The following is an 18,018-nucleotide window of genomic DNA, read 5'->3' as shown; positions in this document are numbered from 1 at the left end:
AATCTAATAGAAGGCAAGAAAGGATGAAAAACAGAAAGAAGAGTAAAATCAAAAGATGATAGAAATAAGTCTAATTAATCACAATAAATGCAAATGTATTAAAAAGATTACAAAATTGAAATATAAATGGAATTTATATGTATGTTTAGGGAAAGGTTAAAATAAAAGCATAGAATACTAATCGTAATAAAGCTAGCAATATTGATATCATGTGAAATTGAATTTAAGGAAGTTAATGGTTGAACAGGAGAAGCATTTCCAATTAAGTTAAGAATAAGACATGATTGCTTGCAATCAGTGCTACATTTCACTGGAGGCTGAAATCTGTGCCATAACAAAGGGAAGTAAGACAATAGAAAGAACCAAAAATGTGGTTATTTGCAACTTATACCATTGTCTGGGAAAATCTGGACAAGAGATTAGAGCTGAGAGAGAATCAGCAGAGTTCCTGGATATGGTGATCAACGTATAAAAACAGAGTAGTTGAATATAGAATAAGCATTTAAAAAATCAATAGCTTTCCCTTATACCATAAAATAGCAAATAAGAAATATAATAGAGGGAAAAAACCCATTTGTGATAACAACAAAAACAGTTACCTCGGAATAAATGTAATAAAATATGCATAAGAATTTTTATGAAGAAAATGACAGAATTACAAAACTTATTGGAAGACAGTACAAAAAGATCTGGATAAATGAAGAGATTTTCATGGATGGGTAGACGTCATATTATAAAGATTACAATTCTCTCCAAATTAATTAATAAGCTCAATGTTATCCTAGTAAAAAATCCCAACAGTATTATGTGAAAATTGGCACACCAATCCCAAAATTCATGGGGTGGGGGATAAAGTTCAAGAATAAATTTGAAGAAAATGAGTATAGGGAGGGGTACTTTCGTACTACAATATAAGCCGTATATGAAGGTGTGGCGCGTACCCCTGAAACAGGCTGGTGCAGGGGATTACCAGTGGGTCAATGGGACAAAAACGGAATGCAGAATGGCTCTGAAACAGAATGACATGTAGACGGCAGCTTGACGAATTACAGAGGTGGCACTCAGATCAGTGAATAATGGACGGATGGCTTAATACGGGGACTTTCCTTCAGAAAAAAATTAATTAGATTCCCTCCCTCACTGTACTCAATATAATGAATTCTACGGTTAAGGCATAAATGAGAATTTTGAAAAGTGTTTACATCTTCCCCAAATAATTATAGGATATTTTCATTACAACCTAAAAGTAAGAAAGTTTCTTAAGCAAGACTCGAAAAGAACAACACCCAAAGCAAAAGACTGATGAGTATAACCACGACAAATGAAAACCTTTGGCACGCGCACACACACCCACAAAACCCAAAACCCATAAGCACGATCACTGGAAATGCAACAATCGGGAAGAAATCATTTGCAGTACATACAGCAAAACACTAGTGTCCAGAATATACAAATAAGTTTTACCCATTGATAAGAATGGAATAAATAATACAATAGAAATGTGGACAAAGGACGTGAACTTTGATTCATCAAAGAGGATTCCCAAGTGGCAACAGAGGAGAAAGATGTCTCAGGGAGATGCAAATTAAACAATTGATACCGTTTCACACCCAACACAAAAGCAGATTCACAGGTCCAGCAGCGTGGGGGTTGAGGAGGACATGGACGCTGGGAAAAATGTCTTTCTGTGCAGCAGGAAGGCCTCATTGTTCCAGCACCGTGGACAGCAGCTCGCCCCGCAAACCTTTCCCACTGCAGACCCTGTGGTACACCTCTCCGCCCTCTTGACGTGAAAATCACAGGCAATATAACCTAACTAGCACACACTGTTGTTGTTTTTTGGTTTTTTTTGTTTGTTTGTTTACTTTTGGTTGGAGTTTATTGCTTTTTTTAAAATTTCTTTTCAGTGTAACAGTATTCATTGTTTTTGCACCACACCCAGTGCTCCATGCAATACATGCCCTCCCTAATACCCACCACCTGGTTCCCCCAACCTCCCACCCCCTGCCCCTTCAAAACCCTCAGGTTGTTTTTCCAAGTCCATAGGCTCTCATGGTTCACCTCCCCTTCCAATTTCCCTCAACTCCCTTCTCCTCTCCATCTCCCCATGTCCACACTGGTTTTTTTAAATCAATATCGTGCCGCATCTATAACATAGAGTAGAAACAGAAGGAGAGCAATTTATAGTAAACGCTATGTAACTCAGTACATAAATGCTTAGGCTCGGCTAAATGGGAGACTCAGTAAAGTGTCCGGTGCTTATACTTTCTTGATGAGTTAGTTTGTATTTGAAATATTTAGCTCAGTATTCTCTCCACTGTCCTTGACACACCGTATTTTGAAATAAGATTACTTTTTTAGAAATACTTCTGTGTGTGTATAGCCATTGGTAATCGTCAAGGCAGTGCAGACTAACAGAGATGCAACTGTGTGTGCCTGGAGCAGATTGCATGCTGTACAACCCATGGAGGGGACATTTACATATGGCAGGATGAGCCTCTGGGCGGTCTGCTACCAGGGCAGTGCTCAGACACCGTTGTTGACGTGATCATCTGAAATGGTGCCGGGATCTCAGGAAAGGTCTGAACAAAACACAGCTCAATCTAGCTGCTATTACATGGTAGTGGCATCTCTAGATTCTGCATATACAGTTCAGTTTATATTAAATCCATGCAAAGATATCTTTGTTTATACATTAAATGAGGTAAACAGATTTGCCAGCATGAATGCTCAGTTAGGGCCTGTGACAGTTACGAACGATTCAGGGCAATTCTTCCTGGGCGCATTGACTCACACACTGTAGGATGTCTAGACTCGTGCCCTCCAACCTCCCAATGCCAGGACTATGGCCCCAAGTACTGGGAAAGCCCTGAGCCCTCCCGCAGTAGGTGATGGTAGGGATGGCAACCCTCCGCTAGGCACCGGGGCCTGGGGACCGCCCTCAGGCACGTGCACTGGGGGCCTTGCACGCAGTTGCTCAGGCTAGTGTTTGTGACGCTGAACTTCCAGGAAATGACCACGTGTGATGGACTACCAGCCAGTGCTTAAAATCAGTGAACTTAGGGGACTTCCGATGCTAGTAATGCTGGACTCAGGAGTTATGACCAACTTTTCAGCTCAAACTAGCTCTACTGCTAAAAACAGCCTCTGAGAAGCGCTGATCAGTGGGGTAGGATAGAGTCTAGAAATGGACCCACAAGAGCACTGTCAGGCAATTCAAGGGCAATGGCCTTTGCCGTGGAGCAGGGCCGTCTTCCCAACAAACGGTGCTCAGCCAACGGGCCATCAACAACGAAATCTTGACCCGCAGCTACGTGTTATTCAGAGAGTAACTCAAACTGAGCTGCACACCTGAAAGTGAAATGCAACAGTACAAAACTTCTAGAAAAAACAGAGGACATCTTTGTGACCTTGGGTTAGACCAGGACTCACCAAACCAGGACCCGTGGACCAAATCCAGCCCGAGGCTGGACTCACATGGCCCCTGGTTACAAATGGCTTCGTGTTCTTAAAGACTTGTGCGGGGATGAGAGAGGGAGGGAAGACACACGCCCCACGACAAAGCAGGCACCGAGAACACTCGGACGAGCTCGGATCACATGTCCACACAGACTCTAAGATTTATCATCTGGTCCTTTTCAGGCAGAGTTCGCCGATCCTGGGTTCAGCAGAGTTTTCTTCAGATGACAGTAAAAGCACGATACACGAAGGAAAAACATTGACAAGCTGGGTTTTATCAAAATTAAAACTTCTGCTCTGTGACAGACACGAGAAAGGGACGCAAAGACGTTTTCATGAGAGATGTATTTGCGTCTGGGGGAAAGTATTTGCAAATGATCACATACCCGACAAATAACTTGTATCCAGAATTTATGAAGAACTATCGCAATTTAATAAAAAGAAAACTAAAAAAAAAAACAGTAAGAAGTGGGCAAGATATCTGAACATACATTTTACCCAGGAAAGTATACTGGTGACAAATGAGCAGATGAAAATCTGCTGAACATTATTCACCAGCAGGGAGATGAAAGTCAAAACCACACGAGTTAGCGATACTTACCTCTTAAATACTTATCTATTAAAATGTGAATATAAACGAATACGTGTGCGTGTGTGTGTGGTGGGAACACCTATGCACACGTATGTGCGTGTGTGTGTGCGGGCGTGCACACATGTACCGAGTGCCGGGAAGGGTCAGAGCATCCAACACCCTCGCTGTGCTGGCAGGAATGCAGAATGATGCAGCAGTATCTTCGGGGACACAATGAGGCATTTTCCTAGGAGTCAAATGTGCGCCCCTGGTATGCCCCGGCGGCCACTCCCCTAGGTATTTTCCCAAGAGAAGGGCAAGCCTATGTTTCCACTAACCCTGTATGTGAAGGTTTATTGTGGAGCCTCGAGATGCCTTCCAGCGGGTGGAGGGATGAGCGTCGCGGGTCCCTCCGTACTCGGGCAGCTGGGATGTCCCTTGGCGACGTGCAGGAGAAAACTTGAAGCACCCAGAAGCACGCACGCATCTCAGAGGCCGGACCCAAACGCCACATGATCTACAGTCCCTTGTGCGGGAAAGAGACAGAGAAGAGACCAGGTGTTGCCAGGAGTCGGCAGTAGGGCAAGGGGTGGACCACAGAGAGGCGGGACCAGGAAATCTGGACCCTGAACCCTTCTGTTCCCTAACTGTGACTCTGAGCATTTGTCAGACCCGATCACCTGCGTACCGGAAAGAACGAATGTTACCACACGTAAGCAAATAAGGATGCAGGCGGTCAAGTATTTGCCCCACTGTAGCTACTTAGAGGAATGGAGGACCTTGGAGAAATCTGAAGGAAAAGCCGAGAAATGTTCACGGTGGCGACGTGTGTATCGGAAGGCTTGGAAATCTGTTACAGCTACAGGCAGGTGTGAGTGAACTACGTATGTGACGGATGATGTGGCCAGACTTCAAAAGCGTATTTTGACTGGAAAAGGTACGAGTGGAATGAGCCCAGGGAGAGTGTAATTACACAAGTTCTTAGTGAGTCCCTATCTATGCTTCCCTCCCTCAGCCACGAGGAAGATTGTCCGTTTTCTCTGGGCCCAACGCAACCCAGCAGATCTCAACTCATCGGAATCACTCATTTCGTTTGTATTTTAAAAATTGGGAGCACAAATGGCAAAATGTTAATTTGGGTGAGTGGATGTGGGTGTTTGTTTTTAATTCATTGCAAAAAAAAAAAAAATCTATCAATTAGCCCAGAGCTGGTTTTCCCTGTGCCTCTCAGCCTCCAGCCCACACTCACTTCCCCTGCTCTGTGCCTGGGGTTGGGGCTGCCGAGTCTTGTCCCTCCAGACAGACAGACAGACAGACACACACACGCACACACACACTCCGCCATCTGACAGCTTTCAGTTTCTCCCAGTGGTTGGCCAAAAGGCAGGCTGGAGAGAAGGGACTCCAGGGCACGCTCCTGTCTGCCCAGTACCCTATAGCAGCTCTCAGAGCTGCCCCGGGAGACCCCCAATGCCAGCCTCGAGGGCTCACCCCTAAGCTCCTGGGAGCTGCAGGGTCACCAGCTTTGGGACATGCTGTTCCCTGTCACTCATGTGGCCTGAGTCAACTCCCACCCCCTCTGTCTGCTGCCCTGGCTCCCAGCACCCAGGACAGCCCTCCCAGGCCAACTCCGCGGGATCCCAGCTGATGGCATGTTCTGGCTTTGTCAGCCCCGCAGCTCTCCTTCCTATGCCCCTGCTGGGCTCCCCTGAGCCCACCCACCTTCTCCAATAGCCCGGGTTCAGCTCAGCTTCTTCCCTCCATCTTTCGTGGGCCTGATGCTCCACTGAACCACAAACGTTCAAGTCCATAAGATCTGGTTTAGCAAAAATGCATTCCCGCGGCTCAGCTGCAGAGCCAGGGCCCCTGGGGCAGGGACACAGAAAAGAATATGATGGTCCTTACCTCCCAGGGACATCAGACTCATCCTGAAGACAAGTGAGAACCAACGAGTGTATTCTATGCCCCACGTGGAACCGCGGGTCCCCAGCACAGCTGAAGCCCAGACTACCCAAGGCCACGGTTGGATGGGTTGAGGCGGGGACAGCTCAGCCCAACAAGGTCAGGGCTGCGGCCAGGGGCCACACCCTGCTGCTGGGGAGCCACTGACGACCGCGACCAGGGGGGTCGAGGTGATGGAAACTCTCCATGCCGTGTAAGCTGTGAGGGTCCTGCGGGGCTGAGTGTGCTGGGTTCGGGGCATGAGGAGGTCATGGGGCGGTCAGGCTCCTTGGAGCCTTCCCTTGAGTTGAGACGGTGCCTCCACCTGACTCCTGACAGCTCCCTGGCTGCCTCGATGTGGGATCCGCCGGCGAGCCAGCGGGGTTGAGCCGCAGACGTCCTACACCCACTCTGTCTCCACCCTGAGCCATCTCTGCCTTTGAGCTTGGGCACGGGGGTCTCTGAGCCTCGCCCTGCCCCTCTGCCCGGTGCCGCTGGACAGACCCTGAGCCCTCCTGTGGCCTCTGGCTCTCCCGCTGGCCTCCCTCCTGCACCCCTGCACCCCCTTCCACCCTCGCCTCGGGTCTGCGCTCCAGTAACCCCGCTGAGCCCCTCCTCTGCTCTCCCAGCGGGAGCCGCGCCGTCCCGAGAAGCACAACCTGGGTTTGCCCCTTTGGACAAACTCCCGCACTCACTCATGGCAAAACCCTTAGCAAACGGCCTGGTTTGACGAAGGGCCCCCCACAAACTCTGACACCTGCACAGCTGGCCTCGTCGTCAGCAGTGAGGGAGTGAGGGCCACACGGGGCGGCAGCCACGGGCAGAGGCCAGCTCGCCACCGTCAACCGCCCACCCTGGAGGTGTGGCCGAGCAGGCGGACAGGGAGGACGACGGAAGGCTTGAAGCCCGGGAAGCAGTCCGGACACCGGACCCGTGTGCAGTAACACACGTGTGCACACAGCTTCCACCAGGCGCTGCTGGCTCGCAGAGGAAGGAGGGATTAGCTCCTGGATGCAGCAGGTGGGCCCAGCGAGGTCACGGGCTTCGAGAGGAGCCGAGTCTACACACACCACAGCCCCCGAGGCAGAATCCGCGCTGGGCCCGCCGGGGATCCTAGGGAACCTGGAGGCAGATGGGGGAGGGGAGTGAGGAGTGTCCCTGCTCTGCTCCCGGGGGTCCTGGGAATGGCACTGTCATGGGGCGGGGGGACAGTGCAGCCTTTCAGAGCCGGGAAGGGCGCACAGGACAGCTGGAGGCCTCCCGCTGAGAGGTTTCATAATTAGAAATAAAATCAAAGAAAACCCAGCCAGTGACAGCTTCAAGCAGGGCTATTCTGGAAACAGTGCCAGGACTTGTCAGGTGGGGCGCCGACCGGAAAGAAAGGGGTGTGAGTGTGTGAGTCTGCACGTGTGCGAGGACGATGGGGGTGTGCATGTGCGTGCCTGTGAGTGGCTCTGTGTGGCACGTGTGGTGCGTGTGTGAATGTGTGCGGTGTGCCAGGTGTGTGCGTGTGTGCCCGCCTGCTTGACGCCTGCTTGCGAGGGCAAGTGTGCTTTTATTTCCCTCGGAAGGTCCCTGGCATTTTCCCAGCGTCATGGCCTGGTGCGCGGACTGGCAGCTCGGGATCTGGGAGGCTCTGCCCAGCAGATCGGAAGCAGACTCAGCTCCCTGTGTCTGGCAGGCGGGTCAAGCTGCTGGCCCTGAGTGGCAGGACTGGGTCCCGGGACACGACGGTGGGAGCAGCCGGATCACCGGGCCCTGCTCCCCCAGCCACGTGCTGCAGAGCTGGGTCAGGGTGGAGAGGGCCCTTCTGGACAGCCCAAGACCTAGCGTTGCTCCAAGCATCAAGGAGCTCCTTCTGGAATGCAGGGGCGCGTCAGGCGGGCTAAGCCCAGAGACAGACTTCAAGCCACCTGGGAGTTCGGCAGGAGCAGGAAGCAGAGAAGAAACTGTTTCCTCCTCTATGAACGGACAAAGTCAAGCAAGCTGCACAGGCCTGAACACAATTAAACATCACAAACCGACCAGCTCCCCTGTACCAGCTCCCCTCCCAGGAGCCAGCCCCGGCCTCCCCCCTGCCCCTGGGCGGCCCCACAGAGCTGCACCGGCTGACCCCCGGGAGCTGGCTCTGCCCACCGCCCAGAGTCCCTGCACGCAGCCCCAGGACGAGAGCCCGGCTGCTGCCAGCCCTCCCACACCTTGCCTGACAGCCTGGCCTGGATGTGGCGAGTGGGCACCTGAGCAGGAAGTGGCCTCCTGGCAAAGCTAACCGTCAGCCTCGTGGCAGCTCTGGAACTTGCCAGAAATGCAATCAGCAGAGATGGTCTTGTTGAGGGAGCACGGATCTGCTGGGGTTGGGGGTCCATGAGTGTCTGCATGGGTGGGGAGATCAGGGGGATCCCGGCTGTGCCTCTGACCACGCCGCCTGTCGAGGCCTCATGCCTGGGCTGGGCCGGGCCAGGGTCCTTGCTCCCTGTCTGCCCGCAAAGTCGGCGCCATCCTTCAGAAGGGAAGCTGCCATCCGCGGACAAGAGGCCTGAGCAGAGTCTGACGGGCTCCCTGCTGAGACCCGTCAACTGTCCCAGTGTGATTTCTTAATCATTTTGCAAGTAATTAACTGGCATCCTCATTAGTGCACGGGCACTCCATGAAAGTTTTGGGGGGCCCGCAGCTGCGCAGGCTGAACTCAGATTGGGTGATTGTTAATTACAGACGGACCCGCCAGGGACAGGCGCCTTGTCAGTTGTGTTGCCTGTTTGTTCATGTTTCCCCACTTCTTGGAAATGAAGAGCAAAATGCTTGTCACTCACCTTTGTGCTCGTCTGGAGAGACAGAAAAGAACAAAGGGGATAGAGACCCGTGGTTGGGACGTGGCGAAGGGAAGCCGCGTGGCTTGGTCGGGGGGTGGGACGGAGAGGAGGAAGCTGTGTGGACGGTGAGGGAGAGAAGCTGTGTGCAGGGAGGGTCCGCAGAGCCCAAAGGGCGGGGACCCTTACCCCGGCTGTGCATGCGTGCATGTGTGTGTGTGTGCACGCGTGTGCACACAGACACCGGGTCGCTGCCAGCCATGAGGTTGGGAGCCTCCCAAGGCCACACGGCACCAGGGCATCAGCGCTCTGTAAGTGGGAAGGCGGGAAACACCTGCTTCTGTAACCAGACGCTCCCCACGTGCGTCCCCATCGAGCACTGCCACCCGAGCATCCTGCTCCGCCCACCTTTCCCACCACTGCCCCAGCCTTGTGACCATTCCTGACCTTTACAACAACATTAACAGGTAACTCACCAGCCTTGAATCCTGGAAAATTCAGCCTATGAACTCCCGATTTGTCATAAACCTACTGTGCCCCCAGGATGCACCCAACATCCTCTCAAGCCTCCCAGAACCCTGGGATCTTGTCCAGGAGGACGCTGTTGGTCACAGACGTGGCCTCTGCCCATCACTCTGCTCACGGTGGTGGACAGAATTCCTCCCTGGCTCTCCAGGCCAGGTACCACCTCTGCCATCTGATGGCTCCCTGACTTTTGTCCCCATCGGGCTCGGGCCGTGAGGACCCCGTCCTCCCCACTCCTCTGGATAACACGCAGACTCTCTGGGCTGCACACCTGGAGGGGTAGACCCAGACCCTGCTTGCAGGGACCCTCCTAGCCTGCTTCCATGCCCACCACACTGTGGCCCAGCACCTCCAAGGCCCACCTCTGGTCTCAAGCAACCAGCGACCCATCCCGCACAGCAACCTTTAGCTGGATGTGGGGTTTTTTCGAACTAAAATTAATTAAAATTAGATGCAACTAAAAATTCAGTTCCTTGGTTGCATTAGACCCATTGCCGTTGGTCAGTGACCTGTTGTGGCCAGCGGCTCCCGTCCCCGACAACACAGAGAGCATCACCATCTTCTAAAAAAGTTCTGTTGGATATTGGACAAAGTAGTTTATATTTTAGGCTTTGCAGCCCCTATAGACGGTCACAACTCAACGGTACCTCTGCAGAGCAGAGAGGTCCCAGGCAAGAGACTAGCCAGTGGGTGCAGCTCTGCTCCAGGGACACGTTCCCCGAAGAGCAGGTGCCGAGCGGGGAGTGACCCTGGGCAACCAGAAACCAGCTGTCTCCTGGGGTTAGGGAAGTGGGCAATGAACTTTTGCTTTCCTGCAATATTCAGGTGATGAAAGTCCTGACGATGGACATCCTGCACACTCGACTGCATTTCAAGGATGTTCTCCAGCAAACGGCAGAGTCGCCAGAGACAGAGGGGGTCCCAGCAACAGGAGGGGGCACCAGAGGGCAGGCCCCAGGATGGCAGTACCACCACTGGACGTCCACAGCTGGCTGTCTGCAAGGCGGAGAAGGGGAACTCCATGGGAGTCTTTCACAGATGAAGATTTGGGGGGAAAGAGGGAAATGTGAAGAAAAGGATAAAAATTCTGGGAAGAGCAGAAAAGCTCCTGGGGCCGGGGGTGGGGAGATGCACTTAGTGTGCCCCACGCGGAGTCCTGCAGGACTTAGATGCCGCTGTAGGTGGCTTCTAAGTGGCGGTAGTGGTGGGAGAGTTCACTGGCTTCCAGTTTGAGAAACAAGCCGGGACACAGCACGGTGTGCAGCTCTGTGAGCTGGGGCGGTAGCCCCGCCCTCAGCCCTAGGGGACGCCAGGGGCTTGCGTGCCAGGACCTCCGTTCTCTGCCGCAGGAGTCAGCCGGCACCTTCTGTGTCCGATGGAGAAAGACGCAAAGCCTAACTGCATTATGTAAAGTCACAAATTAAATCCTGATGCTCTGTTCGGGGAACAAGGGGATGGGAGCTGAAGCTTCCTGTAGAAGGTCAACAGATAATGCCTGGAACGGAGAACAGAAATTACAAACAGGGGTCGAAGAATTCTATTTGAAATATAAATGCAATTACTGGAAGAGCCAACCAACGGGGTTGCGGGAGGTCGACGAAGGTGGGCAAGGACAGGAGAGAAGCAGAGGGCAGCTGTTTTTACGAGACGCTGATGTCGTCTACTGGTGCCTATTTTACAAATGAATGTACTGTGTGGATTACATTCTAGCAACTCAACAGACACAAGGCGATTTCTTGGGCTTGCTAGACACGCTCTGTGCCGTGCACCTGCTGCTCTCTCTTTGCCCTCCCTGAGCCAGTCCCTAAACCATATAAAATGTTCCCTTGTTTGTTTCACGACGGACGTTTCGGGGTCTCCTGTGTGTCATCATGTGGGATCCCAGCCCACACAGAGGATTGGGTGAAACTCTCTGACCAGCCCAAGAGGCAAACAGGAACCCAAATGCTCTCACAGCCAGTGGCTGCGCAGGGGTATGTCCTGCCCCTGCCCCAGGACAGATGCAGGTGCAGAGTGTGGGGGAGGGTGGGGCGGGGCACACACTTAGGCTTGATGCTGTGGGACCATGAGCAGGTGGCTTGGCCTGTTCGAGCATGAAGTACCTTCCTCTCAGGCTGTTAGAAATCATTAGATGAATCACTGTGTGTGCGGGCGAGTCTGACTCTTTGCAGGGCTGTAATCAACAATGTTGCTGGTGTTCTTCCAACAGGTGTCGAGCGGGTCGTGAGCTGGGAGGAGGCCCGGGGACCTGAGGGAGGAAGGGTATCAGCAAGGTGCACCCCTGGCTCCAGGGGAGGTCTGGGTCATTCACTCATGCAAGCAGCTCTTAGGGACCAAGAATTGTGCTTCCTGCTGGGGGAAAGGACCCCAACCCACCCCACTCTCAGGAAAGACAAGGATATGGGCAAACGTCACTGCTGCATTCAGGGCTCTGTTTGGAGGTAGCCCAAGATGGTGGTGACCAGGGTCTATAAACAAGGAGCGAAAGGTGGAAAACAGAGGAAAAGGTCAAGACCAAAGACAGCAGGTTGCCAAGGACACATGTGTCTGAAAACCGCCCAGGGCAATGAGCTGCACAGCGACAGCCTGGATGCCCGGGACCCAGAGATCTCTGGGACTCATGGTCCTGTGGCTGCCACGTGCAGAGCTGCCCGTGGAAAATGGATCCGTGCAGTCAGCCAGACAGCGAGAAGCTCAGGAGGCTGCGGGCTTGATGCTACCCACATCCAAGGAGGGGCGGCCAGATGGGGAGTGGGCGGCATTGATGGTGATGGAAGGATATGGGCTGGAGAGTGAGGAAGTGCCCAGGGGCTCCCGGCAGGCTCTGCCTGGGGATAGGGGGCCAGCTGTTGAGAAGGGGAACGTAATTGGACGGACAGTTCAGGCAGTGATAGAGGACATGTGAGGTTCTCGCTAATGGACAGGCTCGCTCTGCTGCAGGTGAGAATCCTGGGATCCCTGGGGATTTGGCTGTCCATGAGTCATACAAGACAGAGGTCCAGTGGGGCTGCAGCCCTGGAGATGGCTGGTGGGACCCTGGGGGAATGGCAGGTCCAGCTCCAAAAGGCCAGTGGGGAGGGATTCACAGAGAAGCCTAGCAGAGGAAGAGCCTGAGGGGGAGCCACCAGGAGAGGTAGGAGGGGAACCAGGAGAAGGGAGAGAGCCATGGCGTTGGGGGGAGGGGAGTGAGAGAGAAGAAGCCAGAGCTGCCAAGAGCTGAGGCAGAAACTGAAAAGTCTCCTGGATTCAGCAATTCAGCAAGGGGTCTCCTGGGGTCTGACCCAGGAGCTGCAGGGAACTCTGCAGGAAGAAGCGAGATTACAGTGAATTCAGGGCGGACGGTCAATGAAGTCACAGCGCAGAGCGGGGGGTGCTGCAGCGAAGGCTGGCGGCAGAGCGAGGAGGGAGATGGGGCACGAGCTCTCAGGCACTGTGGGGCGCAGAGCAGTCTTGCCTCACTCTGCAAGAGGGAGCATGTTTGCTTGTTAAATGCAGATATCAAAGAAAGCAGATTCTAGACACAGCAGAAAAAGTAGGTTTTTACCATTTGAGGCCGAGTCAAGAAGACATAAAATGACGTGAAAATGCTCACGGAAAAGAAATGTAGTAACCTTGTAAAATGGCAAACTTGGTAGCTATTTAAATATTTAAAAATATCTGTGAAAAAAAAAAAGAAAGAAAAGCCTTCTTGAGAACATCTGTGTTTGGGTGGGCACATAGAAACCCTCAGCTGAGACACAAAATATGTTCAGGGATAAGGAGAGGTGAGCAAAGGGCACAGACCCCTGCCCGATGGCATTTGCCAACCTGTGTGACCTTATGCTTTAGACCTCAAGGTCTTGGGGGACAGGAAGCGAGGCTCAGGTCCATCCAGGACAAGGACCTGTCCAGGAGCTACCCCTACTATCCATTCAATATCAAGGTGAGGCAGACACAAACCCGGGCCCTTTCCCTGGCATATTGCAAAGTCAGCTGACTCAGACTTTGGCCTAAAAAGGAAATCACTTGAACCATAAGTAGCCCATAAGCGTGTTTATGGTCTGAATTCATACTACCTCCATGGTCTTAAAAACCTCAAGACAATAACTTAATTTAAGGACTGATAGGGTCCCTGGATCCTGAGAGTAACAAATTCAACTCTCCCTGGAACCTATTTTCACCATGAGATAACGTGTGTGTGTGTGTGTATATATATATATATAGAGAGAGAGAGAGAGAGAGCATCTATCATTAGAAGTTGGGGGGAAAGCTAACAAAATAAACCCAACGTAGAACAATAGAACAATGAAATCAATAATAAAAATAAGGAGGTAAATTGATGAAATAGGAAAGAAGCAGATAAGAAGTGGTCAACAATGTAGAATTTTACCCTCAGAAAACACCACTAAAAATAACAGATCTTTGGTGAAACTGACCTTGAAGAGAAAGGACACAAATAAGCCATAACAGGAAGGAAGGAAGCTCATAACAGAGCTGCAGGTGCGGGATAGAGTTGCATGAACCGTCTCACTTGAAAAATGGCTTAAAAAGTAGATAAGATATATGGCATCTGGTTTCTACGAGACCGGACATCAGATAGGGACAGGGACCTCTGAGAGGTGGAGAGAAACAAAGCGAGCCCCCTGATTTCTCCAGCTTACTCCCTGGGGTCAGTGCTCAGGTCATGGCACAGGGAAGGGACCCAGGAGAAGCCAGAAGACTCTCTGGGTTGAGGAGCTGTGAAGAAGACCAAGTAGCTGGTGCTCACAGCTCAGCGTGCCATGAGGAAGAGAAGAGAGAGCTACACGCAGGACGAGCTCTGGTGATGTACAGGGAGATTCCTTTTGCACACACTGGTCATAGTGTGCATGAAAGGAAACGGTCCAAGTCTGGGAAAAAAAAACCCAGACAGGATCAGGGTTGCAGCACCAAATGCACCAGGACAAAGAACAGCTATTGCCACCAGCCAGAGGGAAAGCCCAGAAAACCCCATGACTCTTACAAGCTGGGTAGAGCACTCATGACTGGTCTTGTCTCAGGAGTGTACATTGATTAACACTAGATTAAATGCTGCTCTGCTGATCTTTAACAAAGTCTTAGAAGGAATAGCTGAACCTGTTTCCTCATAACCTGAGTCCCAGAATAAACTTAAGAATATCCACAGGACTACAAATGTAACTAGCATCCAGCAAGGTAAAACTCACAAGGTAGCAAATTTGACCAACAATTGCGAGGCAGAAAAGTATGGCCAATAATGGAGGAGAAAATTCATCAGTTGGCTGAACCAAAACTTATACGGATGTTAGAAAAAAGCTGATAAAGGGGTTCCTGGGTGGCTCCGTTGGTAAAATGTCTCCCTTCAGCTCAGGTGATGATCCCAGGGTCTTCGGATCGAGCCCCGAGTCAGGGTCCCTGCTCAGCAGGGAGCCTGCTTTTCCTTCGCCCTCTGCCTCTCCCCCCAGCTTGTGCTCTCTCTCTCTCACTATCTGTCTCTCTCTCTCAAATAAATAAAAAAAAAACTTTTGGAAAAAAGCTAATAAGGATGTTGAAACAACTATTATAAATGTATCCAATGTGTTCCAGAAGCTAGAGAAAGTGCTGAGCATGTCAACAAAGACATGAAAGGTCTGAAAAAAGATCCAAGTCACACTTCTAGACATGAAAAGTGTTTGAGATGAAACATACACTGTATGGGCTGAACAGTAGATAAGACACTGCAGAAGTGGAGATTAGTGAACTGGAAGACAAAGCAAAAGAAATGATGCAAAATAAAACACAGGGTTTTTTTTTGTTTTTTAAGACTGAAAAATTTCACAAAGCCTCAGTGAGCTCTGAGATAATATTGAGCAACCTGATGCATGCATAACTGGAGTCCCTGAAGAAGAAACATAGATGAGCATTTGTAAAACTAATGCCTAGAGTTTTTACAAATTTGATGAAGTTGTAAAACCCATAGGTCCTAGAGACTCACTGAATTTCAACAAGATGCATGAAACAACAACAACAACAACAACAACAACAACAACAACAACACAAAGGCAAGGTATAATCAAATTGCTCAAAACCTGCCATTAAGAGAAACATCTTAAAAATAGGGGGAGGAGCAAGATAGCAGTGGAACTGGAGACCTAAATATTATCAGGTCCCAGGAGTTCAGCTAGACAGTTACCAAACCATTCTGAACACCTACAAACTCAACAGGAGATTGAAGGGAAGAAGAGCAGTAATTCTAGGAACATTAAAGAGACCATTTCTGGAAGGTAGGACATGCAGAGAAGTGAATCTGAGGCAATATATGGGATGATAGACCTTGGGGGGAGGGGCCAGCTCCCAGCAGGCAGTAAAGTCTGCTCCACTAAAGGATGTCGCTCCAAAGGCTAAGTGAGGTGGGGTGGAGCCCTCATAGGTACAGTGTGGTCTCAGGACCCATGGGGTCACAAAAAGACCAGGGTTGTCTGAGAGTGGTGGAGCTCCCATGTATAACAGCGGGGAAGCCAGCTGCAGAGACAGAGCCGAGGGTGGGCTCTCAGTTTGGAGTTACCTTAAACCATTATCCCTGAAACAGTCGGGCCACTGCTCTTCAAGCAAGGACACTACAGGTGGCATATCCAGAGAGAAAGCCTAAACCCAGCAGGAGAAGAGAAAGAATAAGGATCAGAGCTGAAATCAATGAAATAGAAACCAAAAGAACATTAGAAAAAATCAACAAAACTAGGAACTGGTTCTTTGAAAGAATTAATAAGATTGATAAACCCCTGGCCAGACTTATCAAAAAGAAAAGAGAAAGGACCCAGATTAATAAAATCATGAATGAAAGAGGAGAGATCACAACCAAATACAAACAATGATAAGAACATTTTATGAGCAACTATATGCCAGCAAATTTGACAATCTGGGAAGAAATGGATGCATTCCTAGAGACGTAAAAACTACCAAAACTGAACCAGGAAGAAATAGAAAATCTGAACAGACCCATAACCAGTAAGGAGATTGAAGCAGTCATCAAAAATCTCCCAAAAAACAAGAGCCCGGGGCCAAACAGCTTCCCAGGGGAATTCTACCAAACATTTAAGGTAGAACTAATATCTATTCTCCTGAAACTGTTCCAAAAAATAGACATGGAAGGAAAACTTCCAAACTGATTTTATGAGGCCAGCATTACCTTGATCCTGAAACCAAACAAGACCCCATCAAAAAGGAGAATTATAGACCAATATACCTAATGAACACAGATGCAAAAATTCTCACCAAAATACTAGCCAGTTGACTCTAACAATACATTAAAAGGATTATTCACCATGACCAAGTGGGATTTATTCCTGGGCTCCAAGGATGGTTCAACATCTGCAAATCAATCAAAGTGATACAATACATTAATAAAAGAAAGAACAAGAACCATATGATACTCTCAATAGATGCTGAAAAAGCATTTGACAAAGTACAGCATTCTTGTTCGATCAAAACTCTTCACAGTGTAGGGATAGAGTGTACATACCTCAGTATCATCAAAGCCATCTGTGAAAATCCCACAGTGAATATCATTCTGAATGGGGAAAACTGAGAACTTTTCCCCTAAGGTCAGGAACACAGCAGGGTTGTCCACTATCACCACTGCTATTCAACATAGTACTAGAAGTCCTAGCCTTGGCAGCCAGACAACAAAAAGAAATAAAAGGCACTTGAATCAGCAAAGAAGTCAAACTCTCATTCTTTGCAGATGATATGATACTTTATGTGGAAAACCCAAAAGACTCCACTCCAAAACTGCTAGAACTCATAGAGGAATTCAGTAAAGTGTCAGGATATAAAATTAATGCACAGAAATCAGTTGCATTTCTTAACACCAACAGCAAGACAGAAGAAAGAGAAATTAAGGAGTTGATCCCATTTACAATTGCACCCAAAACCATAAGATACCTAGGAACAAACCTAACCAAAGAGGCAAAGAATCTGTACTCAGAAAACTATAAAGTACTCAGGAAAGAAACTGAGGAGGACACAAAGAAATGGAAAAATGTTCCATGCTCCTGGATTGGAAGAACAAATATTGTGAAAATGTCTGTGCTACCTAAAGCAGTCTACACATTGAATGTAATCCCTATCAAAATACCATCAATGTTTTTCAAAGAAATGGAACAAATAATCCTAAAATTTATATGGAACCAGAAAAGACCCCGAATAGCCAGAGGAATGTTAAAAAGAAAGCCAAAGTTGGCGGCATCACAATTCCAGACTTCAAGCTCTAACTGTTAACATCAGGACAGAATGGTACTGGCACAAAAACAGACACATAGATCAATGGAACAGAATAGAGAGCCCAGAAATGGACCCTCAACTCTATGATCAACTAATCTTCAGCAAAGCAGGAAAGAATGCCCAGTGGAAAAAAGTCTCTTCAACAAATGGTATTGTGAAAATTGGACAGCCACATGCAAAAGAATGAAACTGGACTGTTTCCTTACACCACACACAAAAATAGACTCAAAATGGATGAAAGATCTCAATGTGAGACAGGAATCCATCAAAGTCCTTGAGGAGAACACAGGCAGCAACCTCTTCGACCTCTGGCGCAGCAACTTCTTCCTAGAAACATTGCCAAAAGCAAGGGAAGCAAGGGCAAAAATGAACTATATTGGGACTTCATCAAGATCAAAAGTTTTTGCACAGCAAAGGAACCAGTCAACAAAACCAAAAGACAACTGACAGAATTGGAGAAGATATTTGCAAGTGACATAT

The sequence above is a fragment of the Lontra canadensis genome, unplaced genomic scaffold (assembly GCF_010015895.1).
Source record: "Lontra canadensis isolate GAN:19392208 unplaced genomic scaffold, GSC_riverotter_1.0 scaffold49, whole genome shotgun sequence".
Taxonomy (NCBI): Eukaryota; Metazoa; Chordata; class Mammalia; order Carnivora; family Mustelidae; genus Lontra; species Lontra canadensis.
This window is presented reverse-complemented; position numbering follows the sequence as displayed.